General features: G+C 42.4%; 1 protein-coding gene across 1 annotated transcript in view; it reads left to right on the forward strand.

Annotated features, from left to right (window-relative positions):
* Window positions 1-268: 268 nt before the first annotated feature.
* LOC134211596 (phospholipase A1 VesT1.02-like) overlaps window positions 269-12,082 on the forward strand; it is a 161,766-nt gene continuing 149,952 nt past the window's right edge. Inside the window, exon 1 of the mRNA XM_062688623.1 lies at window positions 269-702. The gene's annotated coding sequence lies outside the window, so the exon portion shown is untranslated. The remainder of the gene's footprint in view (window positions 703-12,082) is intronic.

Below are 12,082 nucleotides of genomic sequence, written 5' to 3' on the forward strand. Positions count from 1 at the left end.
ATTCAGGTTTCCAATTGTTGCGATGCAGAATGTAGCAGCGAGTGATCACGTTTCAAGCCAACGGCGTGCGATCCTGGATTCGGATATCATCCTCGTCATTATCGTCTGTTTACGAACTAGGAAATTAAGCGCACACCTGTTCCAATCCTCCTCCGTTCACTCCACACGATCCGATTCGTTTCGAAACAGGCTAGGAGAGCGCCACCGACTTTGCGTTAAGTTTTAAGAGCCATCGATCGGAGCTCGCGTCCAGTGAGTCCAGATTCAGCGTTCGTTGATAGTGGTCGCGATTCGCGCGCAGATCGGGAAGGAAATTCCTTATAAGATACGTTTGCTAATTAAGCCTTTTTTCGGACAAAACATCAACCGTTAGTTCGTCGCGGGTGTGTGTCCAGAAGTCCGAGCAACGAAAGAAATTTAAATTTAGGATCGCTAATTAATGGGAGAGGACATTTCTGTTGAGCTCAATCTCCCAAATTAGGAAGATCGTAATATCAAAGAGATACCGACTGTGGCCGTCGGGTGCAGTGAAGAGAAAGATACTTGTTTTGTGTGTGAAATTTCTCATCGCGGTCCCACTGAGGACGGAACATAAAACGCAAGAAAGGTGTGTGCGGTGATCAAGTGCCAAAGAAAAAGAGTCAACATCGATCGGAAGAAGTGTTGCACGCATCGCTCGAAGTGACGACCGAAGAGAAACAGGTGAGAGTGAAACTTATACAAAGATTGTCGCGACCAAAATAAACAGATATCGCGCTTTAGGGTGGTTCGCATTGAGGTGGGTTAGGGACATGTATGATCTCTAACTGGCGGTATCTTGTGAGAATATGATATAAGAAAGTGGATGTGTTTATGTTAAACGAATACACAAAAACGAACCATTAAAGCTGAAATTGTTAAATTTCTTATTTTTATCGTTTCTCAGTAATTATCAGCACTATGCCAGAACAGACATTGAGTTGAGGCGTAAACTGGCTGCTTGCGCATACAGCTAAGAAAAGCTCGTTATAAATAATGAAAAAAAAAGTTATTTTGTTTATACAGTTATACGCTGCTATACAATATGTAGTTGCTTTTTAAGTGGTACGTTGTTATTTTCACAATGATACTTTTTTTAATGTAAAAAAATCCGTTTGACGAGTTCTTTCTACTTATACTAATAATATTTTATATAACTTGTGTGTTTGTTTTTGCTTGTGGTAGAGTATCTGCTGCCCATTCGGGATAATATATACTTTTCTATTTCTGTTCTACCTCTTTAAATTGTGAATATTTTATTCTATTTGTATTACAAAATTTCCACAATTTAATCAACCCGAGTAGCATTCAATCAGGGTTATCAATTTTCAAGCACTACATTTTACTAATAAATTTGTTGTACTAGGGACTACCCTAAGAGAAAATATTTTGGTGGACCGGTTCAAAATAAAACGCTTTCATTAAGAAATTGGGGAAATTTGACGTTGAAATACAATGATTCATCTTAGTTGGAGTTGCCAGTTATTAGGTAAGGAAACCAAAAGACTGTGATTCTCGGCAAGCTGCTTTGCTTCGATACAACTTCCCGGAATGGCAAATGTACTGAGTAGCCGTTCAATAAATAGAATTAAACATACAGTCGATCCATCATCGGAAAAAGTACTGATAGGTTCAATTGATTGTGTTATCACTGTTTTATTTTTCAATAAAAAATTCCGAATTCATCCTTATTTACGTGTTATTAAATGAAAATCTCTGATGAGTACATGTCTTCGTAACATAGTAGATTTTCGTGCTGAGTTAGAAGTGTGTATTAACTGTCTATATTTGTAACATTTACATTATTGTTGTTTTGTAACATTGAACGAAGTGACTGCATAGCTGTAACACTGGACAATTCTACCGCAGGTATGCCGTGTTCCTTGAACAAAACATTTCGCTTTGCTCTCAAAAAACAATTACTTAATCACTTGTCATAAGACGAGTTTGTACAATCCCATTGAATTCCACCACTTAATTGTATCTTGACAGATACGTATTTCGACCTCAACAGTAAGGCCGTCTTCAGTGTCTCGTACTTGACTCGACGTCAGTCAGTCAATTTCTACTACTGAAGGTTTCAGTTCTTCGTAAACCAAGTGACACTTTGCGTTAAAGTATAACCCAAAGGATACCGAAAAACGTTGCTGGAACGTCAACAAATAAAGTTATAACGCTTCGAAGATTGAGTGTTCACACCATATGCAAAAAAATCGTTTATTCTGCCAGCACTGCTGAACTACGTAGACCAATAATTTAACTGAGTGTTATTTCAAAATAATTGATCTTATAGGGTTTTAGAGCTCATCGAAGCTAACCTGAATAATTTCACAAAGAAAAAAAATCCAACAAGAAGGAAGATGGGTTTGCTCTTCGTTAACTATAGGTCGTCCGGCAGTGCCGGCAGAAACATTGATTTCTTGCATATGGTTTGAACAATCAATTTTCGAAACCTAATAACATTTTTTGTAGACCTTCCAGCTACGCACCTTCTTCGGCAAAGTCTTTCAGCATCTTTCAGACTATATGCTAACGTAATGAGTCACGTGATTGATGATAAATTGAAGCCGCTAATAGCAAAAATATGAAAAAGTACATTTTCCTATATTAATCTCCATGTAAAATTAAAACACGATGCGGCATGCGAGGTCGCAACCAATCGAGCCCATATTTTGCACAGTTGATTGGGGTCCCAAAACGATTAAGAAAAACCATGACCTCACTTGATCGGACGAAGTTTGCGTTTTTCCATACAACTGTGCCCCATTCTAATAATTATTTTCAAATATTTGTATATATTGGCATTATTATTAATTAATACGAGTTTTAAAGGCGGAAAGGGTCGCTTGACTGAAACCCATTCGACCGAGAGCCATTTGGCAGAATGCCACTAGGTCGAACAAACCATTAGGCCGAAAGTTATTTGTTGCGAAAGGGTCATCCGGCCAAACAGGTTATTTGGCCGAATAGGACATCTGGCCGAATAGGACATTTGGTCGAATAGGACATTAAGCGAATAGAGAAGGGCCGTTTGGCCGAAAGAGTCATTAGGCTGAAAGGGTCATTTGACCGGAAGGGCTGTTTGGTCGAGAGGGTCATTTAGCCGAAACGGTCATTAGACCGAAAGAGTTGTTTGGCCGAAAGGGGCATTTGGTCGAATAGGGCAGGGCCGTTTGGCCGAAAGGGTCATTTAGCTGAAAGGGTCGTTTAGCCAAAAGCGTCTTTTGACCGAAAGGGTAGTTTGGCCGAATAGGACATTCTGCCGAATAGGACATTTGGCCGAATAGGACAATTGGCCGAATAGTTCATTTGAAAAGTGAGAAATTAAAAATGAAAAGCGCGATGTTAATAATTAGACGTCCTATTACTCACTCCGCGCTTTTCACTATTTACAGCGAGAAGTGAGAAATGAGGAGTGAGAAGTGAGACGTCTCTCTTCTCACTGCTAATTTCTCATTTTTCAATGACCTATTCTGACAAATGTCTCGTTCGGCTAAATGTCTCATTCGGCCAAATGTCCTATTCAGCCAAATGATCCTTTCGACCAAACGACCCTTTCGGTCAAACGACCCTTTCAGCCAAATGACTCTTTCGGCCAAATGTCTCATTCGGCCAAATGTCCTATTAGGCCAAATGACCCTTTCAGCCAAACGACCTTTTTTGCCCAACGACCATTTCGGCCAAATGACATTCTGCCTAATGGTCTTGTTTGTTTCATCTACAATAACTCACTTTGAGAGACGTTTTTCGTGCTTTTTCCATTATACTCTTAAAAGTTATGATCGAAACGAATTATTGATCATCACCAGTTACCCCGAATTAGAAAAGCATAAAACTTGACGAAAAAGATGGTGGTGAGAAGAAAAACCATCTTTAAAATAGTCGTTGAGTATTATTTAGTGTGCAGTGTTTTTCCGTTCTGTTAATCAATTTATTATTTTTAATGTCCAAAATTGTGGTGCATACAAGAAGCCCAAAAACATGAAACAGACATATATTTTAAAACGAAAAACGGTTGACTGATAATTTTCCCTTGAAAAAGGCAGAATACATCCTGCCGAAACGTCGGGCAATTCAAAATATAGCCGTTTTGATCAACCCATAGACTGAGAAAGCCAGATCCTTAATGCAACAATTTTTCCAGTCGTTAATTAATAACACTTTTTGCCTTTCTCGTATACTAAGTATACGTAAAGGCTATATGATCGCTCCAAAAACAAACTTTTTATAGAAGGCCCGGAGACCCATAGTGTTATATACCGATCGACTCAGCTCGACGAATTGAGGTGATGTCTGTGTGTATGTGTGTGTGTGTGTGTGTGTGTATGTGTGTGCGTCTGTGCGCACCCACCCAAAAAAAATGTCACTCATTTTTCAGGTACTTATCCTTAACCGATTTACTCGCAACAAAATGCATTCGACGCAGGACATTCTGCCATTGTTTCCTATTGAGAATTGGTCAGATCGGACTATGGGCTCGGAAGTTATGGCCAAAATACCTTTTTTTTTTACAGAAAAAAATGTCACTCATTTTTCAGGTACTTATCCTGACCCGATTTGCTCGCAACAAGTTGCATTCGACGCAGGATACTCTGCCATTGTTTCCTATTGAAAATTGGTCAGATCGGACTATGGGCTCGGAAGTTATGGCCAAAATACCACATTTTTATAGAAAAATTGAGTAAAAAAATGTCACTCATTTTTCAGGCAGTTATCCTTAACCGATTTGCTTGCAACAAGTTGTATTCGACGCATGATACTCCCCCATTGTTTCCTATTGAAAATTGGCCAGATCGGACTATGGGCTCAAGAGTAATGGCCAATATACTATTTTTATAATGCACGAGAAAGGCACCATCACCGCTAGGTGGATTAATCAGGGTTTTTTTTACTTTTATTCTTGATTGATCTTGAAAATTGGATTTGAGCTAGTTGTTGCATTGGAGGTCAATTATCTCCATTTGAAACATCGCATGAACATTATTTGCGTGGAGGACCAACGCGCACTTGGAATTTTCGAAAGGAAAGTGCTGCGTACCATCTATGGTGGGGTGCAGATGGCGGACGGTACGTGGAGGAGGTGAATGAACCACGAGTTGCATCAGCTGTTGGGAGAACCATCCATCGTTCACACCGCGAAAATCGGACGACTGCGGTGGGCCGGACACGTAGCCAGAATGTCGGACAGTAACCCGGTGAAAATGGTTCTCGACAACGATAAGACAGGCTCAAGAAGGCGAGGTGCGTAGCGGGCAAGGTGGATCGATCAGGTGGAAGATGACTTGCGGACCCTCCGTAGACTGTGTGGTTGGCGACGTGTAGCCATGGACCGAGCCGAATGGAGAAGACTCTTATATACCGCACAGGCCACTTCGGCCTTAGTCTGAATAAATGAAATGAACATTATTTGCATCAGTAAACGATATCGAAAAACTGTGTCCTCAAAAATTAGCGAATAGTCTCGAAAATTTCTGTCAAAAGGCTTCGAGTTTACCAGACCAGATTTTCATGACATGTTTTGACATGACTAGTGCGATTAGAGAAATGTATCAGTTTTCGACAATCAATTGTGCCAAATTGTTTCAATAATTTTCCTGTACGATAATAAAAGTTCGACGTGTTGATCCCTGGCTTTCAGCTTTATGTTCAAGTCATAGAGATATTTGGTGACATGTACTATAAAAGCCAAGCCACTTACCCATTCTGGATCAATGGCATTGGCTTGTGCATTGGTTTTGCTTTATCTTGTAATTTCCTTTCGCTCACAAGCAAGGGGTTCGCCAACGAACTAACACAAAAAATCTCCGTATTCAGCTTTCGTTTCCGTCAACATAATTTGAAATTAGTGATGGTTGAGTTTCCTCGCGTAGATCAACTTTCTTCTTAATAAAGAGCCACGCTACATCACGAATATTGATCGTTTTTGCACATAGATCTTTTTTTGTGAAAAATGCAATGTGCAGAGAAATATCACAAATTAACTTTTGTGGCTGATTAACAATTGATTAACAAATAAACAAATTGCTTTAATTTTCAATTGTTACAACGCCATCGGAGCTCCATCAATTGTTAGGACTTATATTTAAAGAATAGTTCTAGCTGCTTCATACAGGTCTTAACAGCTTTCTCCAGGTCTACATCGTGTATCGTTCCGTTCATTGCGATCAAAGCTGCTAATTCCTCTGTGATTTGAAGATGATCATAAATGCCTCTCATGAAGACAGCTACATGTTTCTTGTTTTTTTACATAAAGTATTTTCCTCGATTGCGAGCAGGTTGATTCAGTGGCAGGTGACTTTTTCACGTAACGTAGTTTTCTAATATGCTGTAAGCTTACCGTGGCTTACGAAAAAATAAAGCTACACGATATCATCAACAGCCGATATGTATTCCCTAATAAGTTCTCCGTCCTGGAAAGGTTTCACCCACATTGCCAAAATCTCATTAAAAGCAGAACTGGCCCGTGCTGCATTATTCTACCACGTGTAGGTATTTCTCGAGCCAGATAAAAAAGCTATCGGGCCGGTTATGAAGCATTTTCTTACACGCTATAGGCTACAAAAAATGGAGTCAAGGGCCGCATCCAGCCCGCGGGCCGTACGTTGGGCAGCCCTGGCATAGACTGATTCATATTTATAAAAGGAATTGAAAAAAAGAAAAAGAAAATAAATCCGATTTTGTCACATTCCCTATTTATTGAAATATTCTGCGCTACAACTTTGTAGAACATAACATGTCAGAATTCCGAGAAATGAAAAAAAAAAAAATAAAATAAAAATATTTTTTTTATATGATGGGCCTCCCTATTTTTTTTGAAAGCATCATAATGATGGCCTTAATATTTCGAATTTTGTAGACAACAGTTTTTTTTTCTAAATCATTCCACGTCGAGCATCCGTGCGAGACGGTTGTAAGTCCGCGTACGGTCTGCTTCTCATTCGGTTTTTTTTCCTGAAGTACAGGTAGTGGTTTTTTTCGAAAATGTTTAGAAGCATAGTGCTTGAGTGGAAGTGGTGCTTAGCTGTAGCAGTTAAGTAGCCATTTCGTTGGTTTTGCAACTACGCAAAACTTTGCAGTTTATTCGGCGTCCATCGCAGGCGCAGGCATCATCGTCCCACGCCGACAGTCATCATCCATCGTGCGTCTCCACCAACACAGACGCCGCCGTCCTGCCACCATCCATCCACCCAGTTGCAGTGTTGGGTGCGGCGAGAACACCAACAATAGCGTGGTTCGCTTCAACCGCACCACCGGCGAGTGTCCATCGAGCTAGTGTGTGCTGCCAGAACTGTTAGCCGGCAACACAGTAGTGTGAACGCAAGTATTTAATTGAGCTCCCTCTCATTGTTCCCTCTTCTCCATCTCATTGGAATAGTTTTTTTCTTTCTTTTACTCGTCTTCCCTCTGTCCCAAATCATTATTTTGTTTGTGTGTGTTTTTTTCTGCCCTTGTGATAATTGTTTAGTTTTAAAAGATTGTGCCTCGCTGCAGCGGCGCATCTCGTGTCCGCAATGCGCGAAGGCGAAGTTGGCAGGGTACTTCGTATTCCATGTCAGATGTTTCGTTGCATTCGGGTGTTCCAAACCAAAACGAAATGGACACCAGCAACGCTAAAATTTCCTCTACGAGCCTTCGTCCCAAGGTCTACCCTCACGACTCTAGTGGGCCGTATGTTGTTTTCTTTCGACTCAAAGGGAAACGTTTGAATATCAGTCAGATCAGCAAAGATCTGAAAAGCGATTTTCGTCTGTCACGACCATTGACATGTTTGGGTCCAGTAAACCTGTGTCACGGTCAGTGATCGCAAACAGGCCAACGAGATTGCCACCTGTGAGCTTTTCACTCGAATATAGGGTGTATTTACCGTCAGCAGTTTGTGAGATCGCGGGGTGGTGACGGAGGGAAGTATGACATGCGACGATTTGAAACAAGGTTTCGGTCGTTTCAAGAACGTTTCTTTGCCTCCTGTTGCGATACTGGATTGCAAACAAATGTATTCGGTGTCGCAGGAGGGAGAGAAGCGGAGTTATTCCCGTCTGACTCTTTCTGCGTCACTTTTCCGGGTCCGCACTGCCTGACTACGTAGTGATTGTCAAACTTCGTCTACCTGTTTGGCTGTATGTACCGAAGGTGATGAATTGTGTTAATTGCAAGCAGCTGGGCCACACCGCTCAGTACTGTTGCAATAAACCTCGCTGTGCATCATGCGGAGAGAAGCATGTGGAGGAGCGTGCAAGACGGCACCGAAATGTGTCTATTGTAACGAAAGCCCTCCACATGCTCTTGAAGCTTGCCCAACGTACATACAGCAGCGAATCCACCAGAAGCGGTCTCTTCAGCAACGTTCTCGGCGAAGTTACGCCGAAATGTTGAGGAAGGCCGCTCCTTCACTCGTTTCTGACACCATCTACTCGTCTCTTCCTTTGGACGATCAAGGTAGCTCTGACTCGAGGTTGGAAATGGGGTTCCCTTTGTTTTCAATGGCTCAACGAGGAAGAGAATAAAACAGAGCCAGCGACCCTCGAAAAGCCTAGAAAACAGCCTCAAAGTGAGCCCCAATCCAACATGGTCAAATTCAAAGCGGAGGAAATACTCAAAACGATCAACTTTTGTGGTTTCACATCGGGATGATCGAGAGTTTCCACCGCTTCCGGGAACATCTAAAATCCCAGATACCCCATTTTTGCGATTTCTCAGTCGGAAAGAGAGGATAGAGAGCGAGCAGAAGAACTCCCGAGTGCTCCAATGTTCACACTTTCTGGCATCGTGGAGCTCATCCTCAACTTCTTTGAAGCTTCCGACCCCGTAAAGAACATGGTCAAAACTGTTCTTCCTATTCTGACTCCTCTCCTGAAGCAGCTGGCTTTGAAAATGCCCCTCCTCGAGTCATTTGTATCCTTCGATGGCTAACTTAGTCAATAAGGGTAACATGATTTCGATTCTACAGTGGAACTTTCGAAGTATTCTTCCAAAATTAGATATTTTCAAATTTTTAGTTAACAAATTACAATGCAATTACAAATTACAATAACACCAGATGTGAACCTTCATTTTCCTGATTTCAACATAATCCGCCGCGATCGGGCAAATCGATATGGAGGGGTGCTTTTAGGGATCAAAAAACAGCACTCATTCTAGAGAGTCGATCTTGCGCCGATGTCTGGCACCGAAGCTGTCGCAGACCTCAGTATCGCCTCGATATATCTTCCTCCAAACACCGCGATATCTCGAAGAGATCTCTCGCACATCTGCTCGGTTATGCCTGAGCCACGGTTACTCCTGGGAGATTTTAACTCCCACGGAACAGGCTGGGGGAACTGTACGACGACAACCGTTCATCAATGATATACGACCTCTGCGACGACTTCAATATGTCAATTTTGAATACAGGAGAAGTTACACGAGTGGCTCCTCCAGCAAGAGATAGCCGTCTAGATCTTTCCATTTGTTCGAGCTCATTATCGTTGGACTGTACTTGGAAGGTGGTCCAAGATCCCCATGGTAGTGATCATTTGCCGATCGAAGTTTCGATTTCCAATGGACATAAGCAATCTGCTTCCATCGATCTTTCATATGACCTCACGAAGCACATCGATTGGGGCAAATATGCGGACGCCATCAGCGATGGCATACAGTCGATAGAAGCACTTCCCCCGCGGGAAGAGTATAAGTTTCTATCGCAGTTGATTCTTGAAAGCGCTCTTCAGGCACAACGTCGGCCGGTGCCAGGAGCTTCGGTTCGTAGGAAACCCTACAGTCCGTGGTGGGACATCGAGTGTGCGCAACTTTATCGCGAGAAATCCGCCGCGTTCAAAGAATTTCGGAAACACGGGGCGATCGTTCTTCACAAACGGTACACCGCGCTCGAAATCCAGTTCAAGAAACTGGTCAAAGTGAAGAAGCGCGGATATTGGCGCACTTTTGTTGAAGGTTTATCGCGCGAGACTTCAATGAAAACTCTGTGGACCGTCGGGAGAAGAATGCGCAACGCGTCGTCCGTAAACGAAGATCGTGAAAGCTCGTCGCGGTGGATACTTGACTTCGCAAAGAAAGTTTGTCCGGATTCGGTACCGGTGAGGCAAGAGCTACGTGATGCTTTTGCAGACAGGGATGATATGGATCGTCCCTTTTCGATGATTGAATTCTCACTTGCTCTCCTTTCATGTAACAATTCCGCTCCAGGGATGGATAGAATCAGGTTCAATTTGCTCAAAACCCTCCCAGACGTCGCGAAGAGGCGCTTATTGCCCTTGTTCAATCAGTTCCTGGAGTGCAACATTGTTCCGGATGATTGGAGGGAAGTGAGGGTGATAGCCATCCAGAAGCCCGGAAAACCCGCGTCGGATTGTAACTCGTATCGCCCCATCGCGATGCTGTCGTGTCTTCGGAAGCTGTTGGAGAAGATGATTCTCTTCCGGCTAGACAAATGGGTTGAATCGAATGGATGGTTGTAAGATACACAATTTGGTTTCCGCAGAGGCAAAGGAACGAACGACTGTCTTGAGTTACTTTCTTCAGAAATTCAACTAACCTTCGCTAAAAAAGAGGCAAATGGGCTCAGTGTTTTTGGACATGTCGATGTCTTGTCCAACAAACTCCACGCGTGTAAACTTTCACCAATTTTGAACAACTATTTGTACAATTTGTTGTTAGAGACGCGTATGAGTTTTTCTCATGGTGACTCGGCAGCTTCACGAATTAGCTACATGGGTCTCCCCCAGGGCTTCTGTTTGAGCCTCCTTCTTTACAATTTTTACGTCAGAGACATTGATGAATGTCTCATGTCAAATTGCTCGTTAAGACAGCTTGCAGATGATTGTGTTGTATCCGTTTCGGGGCCAACATCGGTTGATCTGCAAGGACCATTGCAAGATACTTTGGACAATTTGTCTACTTGGGCTACGAAGCTGGGTATCGAATTCTCTCCGGAGAAAACTGAGATGGTTGTCTTTTTATTTATTTATTTATTTATTTTATTGTTACCTCCATCTGACTTATAGTCTTAATGAAGTTTACTAACAGCTATTCACACATGTCTACAAAATAGTCACAGAAACTTACAAAACAGTCAATTACTATAAAAAAATCTACATATATATTCTACAGCATCTGTTGTTTTCCACGCGACTTCACATTCGCAGCCTTAACTGGTTAGCAAATATAGAAGCTCCCTCATCAAACTCGAAAAACCTAAATGCATCGTTGAAACGCGAAGCCATAAACCTTATTGGATCATGCTGACCATAACGGCTATTACGAGGAGCGAGATACAGGAAATTTCTGCGTCGTAGAGGTCGTTCTGGAACATAAATATACAATTCAGCTAGAATAGCAGGGGCATCGATCCCGCCGGTCAAAAAAACATAAGCCGGCAAAGTTCCCGCTCCAACTGATGGGTAAGACAATCACTCATAGCATATCTTCTAAATACCTCGGGGTCTGGTTCGACTCGAAATGTACCTTCGGGAAGCACATTGTGTATCTGACACAAAAATGCCAGAAACGGATCAACTTCATGCGATCAATAACCGGAACATGGTGGGGAGCGCATCCTGAAGATCTTATGACGTTGTATAGAACAACCATTTTGTCGGTCCTCGAATACGGTAGTTTCTGCTTCCAGTCCGCGGCTAAAACACACATGCTGAAGCTTCAAAGGATTCAGTACCGCTGTCTCCGTATCGCGTTAGGATGTATGAATTGACACATACAATGAGCTTGGAAGTACTTGCGGGAGTACTGCCACTAACAGATCGTTTCGCGGAATTATCGCCCGGTTCCTCATCCGCTGTGAGGTTCTCAATCCATTGGTCATTGATAACTTCGAGAAGCTGCTCGAAAAACCCTCAATCTCGATTCATGAGTATTTACCACTGGTACATAACGCTGGAGGTAAGCCCTTTTCGGTAGATACCAACCGTGCTAACTTCTTAGACTCTTACAGTTCCTCTGTTACTTTTGATCTGTCCATGAAGCAGGAGGTTCATGGAATACCAGACTTTCTGTGTGCGGAGGTCATACCTCCATTATTTGCAAGCAAATACGGGCACGCCAGTGAGGAGAG

This window comes from Armigeres subalbatus, chromosome 1 (genome assembly GCF_024139115.2).
Source record: "Armigeres subalbatus isolate Guangzhou_Male chromosome 1, GZ_Asu_2, whole genome shotgun sequence".
In the NCBI taxonomy this organism is placed as follows: domain Eukaryota; kingdom Metazoa; phylum Arthropoda; class Insecta; order Diptera; family Culicidae; genus Armigeres; species Armigeres subalbatus.